The sequence below is a fragment of the Vulpes lagopus genome, chromosome 6, assembly GCF_018345385.1.
Source record: "Vulpes lagopus strain Blue_001 chromosome 6, ASM1834538v1, whole genome shotgun sequence".
Lineage (NCBI taxonomy): Eukaryota > Metazoa > Chordata > Mammalia > Carnivora > Canidae > Vulpes > Vulpes lagopus.
In genome coordinates, this window is record NC_054829.1 from 74,662,099 (window position 1) to 74,672,378 (window position 10,280).

The following is a 10,280-nucleotide window of genomic DNA, read 5'->3' on the forward strand; positions in this document are numbered from 1 at the left end:
TTCATCACCCTCACCTTCATGTCTGATGAGAGCCAGGCCGGCCTCTCATCATGTCACAAATGCCTGTATGGTGCCAGGGAATGACACTGGCTCCAGGTGTGTGTTGTGGGCCAGTGGTGGGGACGGCGTCCTGCTCCAGGAAGGGCTTGTGTGGAGTTAGTGTCCCAACGGCATCAAAAGAGGGAACCCCTGGGTTATTGTTTGATTTCTTTTCCTTTGGGTGGAGGAGAAGGATAAGGAAGGAATATCAGGGAGCTACCAGTTAATAAAGACTGGATATGGTGTGAGGAATTTCACTAAACCAGGGTAAAACTGGAAGGACAAAAGAGAAACATGGTCATCCTCAGTAGACAAGTGTCTGAATCATATGGAAAGGAGATGAATAATATATGGAAGCAGCACAAAACTTTAAATAATAATACAAATAGGCCAAGATCCTACCCAGGTCTCAGATGGAAGCTGTCCTCTCCCCAAGGAACCATCGGGTTCTGAAGGTCATGTGTACTTGGTGTGCTCAGAGACCAGAAGCTTCTACTGGATCATGAGGATCCTCACGTTGAGGAGCTGGATTGAAGGACCTTCGACCTGCTGGGAAAAACTCATGGATCCTTCAGGTGCTGACGTCAGCTCACTGGTTGTAACCTTTACCATCCCTATGGTGAAACCTAATGTCCATGTGATGGGGGAGAAGGTGGAGCCTTAGGGACCACTTAGGTTGGGAGGTGCAGCCTCATGATGGGATCAGGGCACTTATACACCAGCACTGGGAAAGCTCCCTGCACCCTGGCTCCATGTGAGGTGACTGGGAAAGGATGGGGTAGGATGTGGGCACTCTCCAGACACCACAGCTTCCTGCACCTGGACCTCAGATGACCCAGACACCAGATCTGTGAGAATGAGTGTCTCTTGTTTGATCTGCCCAGCTCATGTCTGGTGTTCCAACAGGGGGCACGGGCTTAAGTATTTTTTTTCTTTATTTAAATTGAATTTACCAACATTCACTATACCCTCAGTGTTCATCACATCACATAAACTCCTTAACTCCCATCACCCAGTTACCCCATTCCCCACCTCCTCCCTTCCACTGACCCTCATTTTTTCCCCAGAGTTAAATGTGTCTCATGATTTGTCTTCCTCTCTAGTCTTACCCCACTAAGTATCACTCCTTCCCTTATGGTCTCTTTCAATATCAATGAGACCATATCATTGCCTTTCTGTGATTGATTTATTTCTCTCAATATAATGACTCCAGTTCCAATCATGTTGACAGAAACATTATTTCATGTTATTCATTATGTCTGACTGCTATGTAATATCCCATTGTATATATAAAGCACATCTTTTTTTTTTTGTATAATGTTTATTGGAGTGCGATTTGCCAACATATAGCAAAACACCCAGTGCTCATCCCATCAAGTGCCTCCCTCAGTGCCTGTAACCCAGTCACCCCCATCCACCGCCCACCTCCCCATCCACTATCCCTTGTTCTTTTCCCAGAGTTAGGAGTCTCTCAACTTCTGTCACCCTCTCTGATATTTCCCCTCATTTTCTTTCCATTCTCCTATAATCCCTTTTACTGTTTTTATATTCCCCAAGAAAGAGACCATATAATGTTTTTCCTTCTCCAATTGACTTATTTCACTCAGCATCATAACCTCCAGTTCAATCCACGTCAAAGCAATTGGTGGGTATTCGTCATTTCTAATGGCTGAGTAACATCCCATTGTATACATAGACCACAGATTCCTTATCCATTCATCTGTCAATAGAATGGTTGGTTGTGTGGACTTTGCTGCTGTGAACATTGAGATGCAAATGTCCCTTCCTTTCACTAAATCTGTGTCTTTGGAGTAAATAGCCTGTAGTGCAGTGGCTGGGGTGGCTCCTGGGGTGGCTCTATTCTCACGTTTTCAGGACATTCCATTCTGTTTTCTGTAGTGGCTCAACAAGCCTGAATTCCCACCAGGAATGAAACAGGGTTCCACTTTCTCAATATCCTCCCTTATATTTATTGTTTCTGGCCTTTTTACTTTATCCATTCTGAGTTGTATAAGTGGGATCTTAGTGTGGTTTTCATTTGTATTTCCCTGATGACAAGTCATGTGGATCATTTTTCTCCTCTGACTGTTGGCCATTGGTCAGTCTTCTTTGGAGAAAAGCCTTTTCATGTATTCTCCTCATTTCTTGACTGGATTGATTGTTTTGTTGGGTGCAGAATTTGTTAAGGAAATATCTTGTCCTATTCTGTAGGCTGCCTTTCATTTTGTTGCCTGTTGTATTGTTGTACAGATTCTATCTTGATGAAGTCCTAATAGTTTATCTTTCCCTTTGTTTCCTATGCCTTTTGAGAGGCGCCTTCTAGCAGTCACTGAAACTGAGGACAAAAAGATGCTACTTGAATTTGCCTCTAGGATTTAGATGAATTGCTGTCTCAGATTTCAGTATTTCATTATTTTGTGATTATCTTTGTGCTTTTTGTTGAAGAATTGTCCACTTTTATTCTTATGCAGGTGGCTGTCCAATTTTTTTCAGGTCCATTTGTTGATGTGTCTTTCTTTCATTAGATATTTTTTCTTGCTTTTTGAGGAGTAGTTGCCCATAAAGCTGAAGGGCCCTTTCTGAGCTCTCTGCTCTGTTCAATTTGTCTATGTGTTGTTTTTGCCAGTACCAGGCTATCTTGATGATAAAGGCTTTATAGTAGAGCTTTTCTGCAAACATTGTTATGCCCTCCAGCTATAGTTTTGTTTATGTTGTTTTGTTTTTTTTTTTTTTCCAAAATGATTCTGTTTGGCATTTAGGAAAGAAATTGAAGAAGACACAAAGAGATGGAAAACATTCTGTGCTTACAGATTAGAACAACAAATACTGTCAGGGCACCTGTGTTGCCCAGAGGTTGAGTGTCTGCAATTGGCTGGGGTTGTTTGTGATCCTGGGGTCCTGGGATGGTGTCCTGCATCAGGCTTTTGGAAGGGAGCCTGTTTCTCCCTCTGCCTCTGTGACTTTCCTGAATAAATAAATAAATAAATATTTAAAACAAACCAAAAATATTGAGGATCCCTGGGTGGCTCAGCACTTTGGCGCCTCCCTTTGGCTCAGGGTGCAATCCTGGAGTCCCGGGATTGTGTCCCATGTCGGACTCCTGGCATAGTCCTGCTTCTCCGTCAGGCTGTGTCTCTGCCTCTCTCTCTCTCTCTCTTTCTCTCTCTCTCTCTCTCTCTCTCTCTATTCTAAATGAATAAATAAAATCTTTTAAAAAAAAAAACAAAAATAAATCCTATGAAAATCTCTACATTGCCCAGAACCTTCTACATATTCAAAGCAATCCTAGTGGAAGCATCCTGGACATTTTTCACAGAGTATGAACATATAATCCTAAGATTTTTATGACACACACAGAGACATTAGGGACACATGGATGCACAGGCATGGCCCTGCTGTATTTGTTGTGAGAAGTATCATGTAACCACCCTCATCCAGTGAAGGGTGCATTTCTCACCTGGAACTAGGACTAATCTGTTGCAAACCATAAGTATCTGTCAAAAAGTCACAGTGGACACACTGAAGAGGAGAAGAATGATACAAGAGAGTCAGATATACTCAGACACTTTGGAACTTCAATTTAAGGATGTTCTGTTATAATGTTTCCAGAAGATGAGGATGACATGACCCAGTGGGATTTGTGTCTCACCATCACCTTACAGGGTTGTGTTGTACTGATGGCTGTTAGGTGTGTCCCTTGTCACTGGATGAAATTTGGTGCCCTGTGTCCTCATTTCAACCCACCTGCATCTGTGACTCTCCCTCTGGACATGAGATCAGGTTCCCTTTAGGATTTCCTCAATGGAACCCCTCATGGGTCCTACATGACTTTTTTGGTTTTTATCATTTTATTTAAATGCAATCATTTTTGTCATGGAATTTGTAACTGTTGGGGCCAGGCGGGAAGAGAAACTCCTCAAGATGGCGGATACCCCAAATGGCTGAGGTTCCTGTCACCACCTCCACCTGGGACGCCAATGGACCAATGACCTGCTGACAGCTTGACGCAGACCCTTAGACCTCTCCTTTGGACTTACCCAACCGGACCCAATGCCCTTCAAACCCCAGAGGAGGAAGTCACCTTTGACTGACCGAATTGCGATCCTTCCTTTGCATATGAGCCAACCAATAGGAAACCGTTCTGCCTTACAACGTTATGTAAACCCCCTGTCACCTTGTCTTGGCGCGACTTCCCCGACTCACTCTTTCCCTCCGTGAGTCGTGGAACCTCGCCCGAGGGTGCCTGCAATAAAATCTGTTCTTGGACCCTCGCTTGCCTTGGCGGTCTCATTTCCATTTAGTTACCAAAAAACCTAACATTTGGTGCCGAAACCCGGGAGGAGATCGAGCCCCTGCAACAGCACGGAGGCTCTCTCCTCCTCCGTCGGACTGGGACTCCGCTCTCTCTCTGCTGGGGTCACTGGACTCCTTGGGGTAAGTGTTCCCTGGTTTCCGACCCTCCTCCGGGGCGCCCTGTCCTAATCGCGGCCGCGTCAGGGCAAACCCTCCGCCACCTGGTGGCTCCGCGGTTCCGGGGAGTAAAGGAGACGTCCTCACTCCACGGTAACCACTTCCGTAAGCAGCAGCTCAATTCACGGTGGAGGGGACGCCCTCCTCCAAGTCTTGAGCTGATAAGGGAAGGAGCCATGGGAACCTCTCAGTCCAAATTCGATTCCAAAACGCCTTTAGGATGCCTACTGGCTAATCTCCGAACTCTGGAGTTAGACCAGGACTTACGAAGGCGACGCCTTATCCATTACTGTACCGTCGCTTGGCCTCAATATCGGTTGAATAACCAATCGCAATGGCCACCTGAAGGCACTTTTGATTATCAGATACTTACGGACCTTGATAATCTCTGTAGACGCCAAGGCAAATGGTCTGAGGTGCCCTATGTCCAGGCTTTCTGGACCCTGCGCTCCAGACCAGAACTCTGCTCCAGCTGCTCAACCTCTCAAGTACTCTTAGCCTGCTCTCCCCCGCAGACTCTTCCCCGCTCCACCTCTAGAGACTCCAACTTGGCCCCTCTATCCCCCCTCGCAGAGCCTCCTGAAGATCTCTCCAGGCCTCCTGTAGGGGCCCCACACCTGTCTCCTCCTCCCTACCAACCTGCTCCCCAACAACCTGTGTCCCCGACTCCTTCCTCAATCTCCGAAGCTCCAGGCCCAGGCGCAGCCTCGAGCATACCCTCCCCAACTGTTCCTCTCCTCCCAGCCCCAGAACCTCAACCACCTTCCAACCCCCTCCCTTCCCCTCCTATCTCTGCCCGTACCAGATCCAAAAACTCTTCCCCGGACCTGGTCTGCCCCTTGAGGGAGGTTGCAGGGGCTGAAGGGGTTGTCCGAGTCCATGTGCCCTTTTCTCTACTAGACCTATCCCAGATAGAAAAACGCTTAGGTTCCTTCTCGGCCAATCCCGACAACTACATCAAGGAATTCCAATACTTGGCACAGGCCTATGACCTGACCTGGCATGACTTACATGTCATCCAGACCACCACCCTCACCGCTGAGGAGAGGGAACGTATCCAGGCTGCTGCCCGGGAACACGCCGATCAGGTCCACCTCACCGACGCCACAATGCCAGTCGGTGCTCAGGCGGTCCCAGCCATAGAGCCAGGCTGGAGTTACCAAGACGGTCAAGACGGCCGCCGGCGTCGCGACCACATGGTCCGATGTCTCATTGCCGGCATGCGGGCGGCCTCTAATAAGGCCGTTAATTATGACAAGATCAGAGAAATCATACAGGCCCCTGACGAAAACCCGGCTATATTCCTTAACCGGCTGACCGAGGCATTAATTCAGTACACTCGCTTGGACCCGGCCTGTCCCGCAGGGGCCACGGTTCTAGCCACACATTTTATCTCTCAGTCAGCCCCAGATATCCGCAAAAAATTAAAGAAAGTCGAGGAAGGCCCTCAGACCCCCATTTCTGACCTAGTGAGAATGGCATTTAAGGTCTTTAACTCCCGTGAGGAAGCCGCAGAGCTTCAGCGACAGGCCAGACTCCAGCAGAAGATTCAGCTACAAACCCAGGCCTTGGTAGCAGCCCTGCGGCCGGCCGGCTCCAGGAGCCAGCAGAAAGGGGGAACCAGCCGCACCCCTCCGGGGGCCTGCTTCAAATGTGGGGCTGAAGGCCATTGGGCCCGTCAATGCCCCAACCCGAGGGCACCAACTCGGCCATGCCCTCTCTGCCGTTTGATGGGCCACTGGAAATCCGACTGCCCTAGCCTCGGGGAATCCTCGGCGCCTCAACGCGGGGGAAGACCCGAGCCGGTGAGTCCAGCCTTCCAACTGCTCGGGTTGGAGGACGACTGACGGAGCCCAGACTCAGCCACCCCTCTCACCCAGGCCGAGCCCAGGGTCATGCTCCAGGTAGCGGGTAAGTCCATCTCCTTTCTGCTGGACACGGGGGCTACCTATTCTGTTCTGCCTTCCTACGCGGGACCTACTCGACCCTCACCGGTCGCTGTTATGGGGATCGACGGGAACTCCTCCACTCCTAGGGCCACACCTCCCCTTACTTGTAGCCTGGATGAGTTCCCTTTCTCTCACTCATTCCTGGTGATTCCCTCATGCCCAGTGCCCCTGCTGGGTTTGGATATCCTCCAAAAGCTAGGGGCAACTATTCATTTGTCCCCCTCTCCTCCCTCCTCACCCTCAGCTCGTCTCATCCTATATCTCTCCACTCCATCTACTCCTACTCCGGATCAGTTACCCTTCGTGAACCCCCAGGTATGGGATACCTCGGAACCTGTAGTGGCCTCCCACCACCCTCCTGTCAAAATAAAACTCAAGGACGGTTCTAAGTTCCCCTCTAGACCCCAGTTCCCTATCTCCCTCCTCCATCGCCTCGGCCTCAAACCAATCATAGAACGACTAAAGCGTCAGGGACTTCTGATTCCCATAAGCTCTCCCTGTAACTCCCCCATCCTGCCGGTCCGTAAACCCTCCGGGGCTTATCGATTGGTTCAGGACCTCCGACTCATTAATGAGGCAATAGTCCCTCTCCATCCAGTGGTTCCTAACCCTTATACCCTACTATCCCATATCCCTCCAAACACCACTCACTTTACGGTGTTGGACCTGAAGGATGCCTTTTTTACTATTCCCCTACACCCCGATTCCTACTTTCTTTTCGCCTTCACCTGGGAAGACCCAGACACACATACCTCTGGACAATTAACCTGGACTGTCCTACCCCAGGGGTTCCGGGACAGCCCCCATATTTTTGGTCAGGCCTTGGCTGCGGATTTACAGCAATGCCTCCTTAAGGCTAGTACCTTACTACAATATGTAGACGACCTCCTCCTCTGCAGCCCTGCCCTCACCATCTCCCAGGACGACACCTCCTCCCTACTTAACTTCCTAGGGAGCAAAGGGTATCGGGTCACACCCTCTAAGGCACAACTCTGCACCCCTTCTGTCACTTATCTGGGAATCCACCTGACCCCCACCTCTAAATCTCTTACTGGAGACCGTATCCGCCTCCTACGAGAGCTCCAACCCCCTCAGACGGCGGATGAAATACTTTCCTTCCTCGGGTTGGCTGGCTTTTTTAGACACTGGATTCCAAACTTTTCTATTTTGGCCCGCCCCTTATACCAAGCGGCAAAGGACACTCCCCAGGGTCCTCTCAGTGATCCCTCTTCGGTCCGCCGCCTATTTTCCAAGTTAAGAGACTGTCTCACCGCTGGGCCGATACTAACTTTGCCTGACCCTTCAAAACCATTCCACCTTTACACTGATGAACGGTCGGGTTCAGCTACTGGCCTTTTGGCCCAACTGGTGGGACCTACTTACCGGATTATAGCCTATCTATCTAAGCAGCTAGACGGCACCGCCCGCGGATGGCAGCCCTGCCTTAGGGCACTCGCAGCTGCTGCCTCTTTAACTAAGGAGGCTCTCAAATTGACTTTGGGACAACCTCTCGTGGTTTACTCCCCCCATCGACTTGGGGATCTTCTTAGCCACCGATCCCTGGCCCACCTAACCCCCTCTCGTCTCCAACTCTTCCATCTGCTATTCATCGAAAACCCTCAAATCTCCCTCTCTACCTCTCCCCGCTTAAATCCTGCAACTCTGTTGCCTACACCTTCGCCTACCTCTGAACCCACTCACTCCTGCCCGCAGCTCTTAGAGGATCTCACCCCTCCCCACCCTGGACTCTCTGATCAGCCATTATCCAACCCTGACCGTATACTCTTTGTAGATGGCAGCTCCTTCCTGGCTGCGGATGGTCGGAGACATGCCGCCTATGCTGTAGTCACCCCAGAGACAGTAGTGGAGACAGTTCCCCTCCCAATTGGGACTACATCCCAAAAGGCTGAACTTATAGCTCTCACCAGGGCTCTACATCTATCTAAGGGACAACGAGTCACCATCTACACTGACTCAAAATATGCCTATCTTATTGCTCATACTCATTCCGTCCTCTGGCAGGAGCGGGGATTTTTAACCACCAAGGGGACGCCTATAGTAAATGGACCTCTCATTGCCAAATTGCTGGAGGCCCTTAGTCTGCCCACTGAGGTTGCAATCGTTCACTGTAGGGGCCATCAGACTTCTAAAGACATGGTCTCCATAGGAAATAATAAGGCCGACTCAGTGGCCAGGAAAACGGCCTTAAGTAACCCAGTATCTCCCATCCTCTTCCTTAATACCCCTCACCGACCTTCCTACTCTATAAAGGAAACTCAAGCCCTCCAGGCCCTGGGAGGAAAGGCAGAAGGTAAAGGATGGATTTACATTCGAGGGAAGATTGCCCTCCCAGAAAACCTGGCCCATACCCTAATTACTGACATCCACCAATCTCTCCATATTGGCCCAAGGGCACTGAACCAGTTTCTCCAGCCCCTGTTTTACTATCCATCCCTACCTAAGGTGATTGAGGCTGTCCATAGGGCTTGTAAAACCTGCTCGGCCGTAAATGCACAGGGAGGAATCCGCAGGCCGGGGCCTAACCATCAGCTCCGAGGCCATCAGCCCGGGGAAGACTGGCAGCTGGACTTCACTCACATGCCTCACCATAAAGCCTTTCGTTATCTACTGACTTTGGTTGATACTTTTACAGGATGGATTGAGGCATACCCCACAGCCAGAGAGACTGCAGATATGGTGGCCACAATCCTCATTGAGCACATCATCCCGAGGTTTGGGTTACCCCGGACCCTGCAGTCAGACAACGGGCCGGCATTTATCTCCAGTGTGACCCAACAGGTGGCCGAGAGCCTCAACATTACCTGGAAGCTGCACATTCCCTACCACCCTCAGTCTTCGGGTAAGGTGGAAAGGGCCAACGGGCTACTTAAGGCTCAACTCACTAAACTTACCCTGGAGACTCGCCTGTCGTGGCCCACACTGTTACCTATAGCTCTCACCAGACTCCGGGCGTCCCCCCGAGGACCATCAGGTTTGAGTCCCTTTGAGTTACTGTACGGTAGGCCTTTCCTTATCAACCACAACCTCCCGGCCATTCCTCCACCTCTTTTATCCTATCTGCCTTACCTTACCCTCCTCCGGGCCCTCTTAAGGGCTCATGCCAATGCTGTCATTCCGGCCCCGACTGACAATGCATCTGAGGGAGCCTCCCCACAAGACTTATCCCCAGGGGACCAGGTCCTTCTCAGAAATCTGCAGCCAGGCTCCCTGCAGACCCGATGGACCGGACCTCACACGGTCATCCTCACCACCCCAACCGCGGCAAAATTGCTGGGACATACGGCATGGGTGCACATCAATAACCTTAAACGGGCACCCACAGGTATTGAGTGGACCTCCCAGATGGTGGGACCCACCAAACTCCGCCTGGCTAGGGCTCCTTCTCATACTACTCCTGAGCCCCCCGATCCAGGCGGTAGAATGTGATTGCATGAGAGGCAGCGGTACCTCGCGCTACTTTTCATCTTATACCCACATGCCCAGAACTTGTTACTCAGGGAAGACACCCATCACCTGTACTTCAAGACATGCCGTAGGAACCTTTTGGATGTCTGAACTTTCTCAAACCAGCCGATCCCCTTGCAGCCGGTACCCCAAGACTGGTAAAGTATGCTGGACTTATCTAAGCCATGTGGGTCTCTCTGATGGGGGTGGAGTCCAAGACCAGGCTGGCCAGGAGCAGACCCGACAAAGGGTCATCCACCAACTCCAGGCCTCAAACCAGTTGACCTATAAGGGTATTTCCCTCGATGACATCAAGAAAGTTCCCACCACTGAGCAGCTAACAACGGCCCTCCTAAA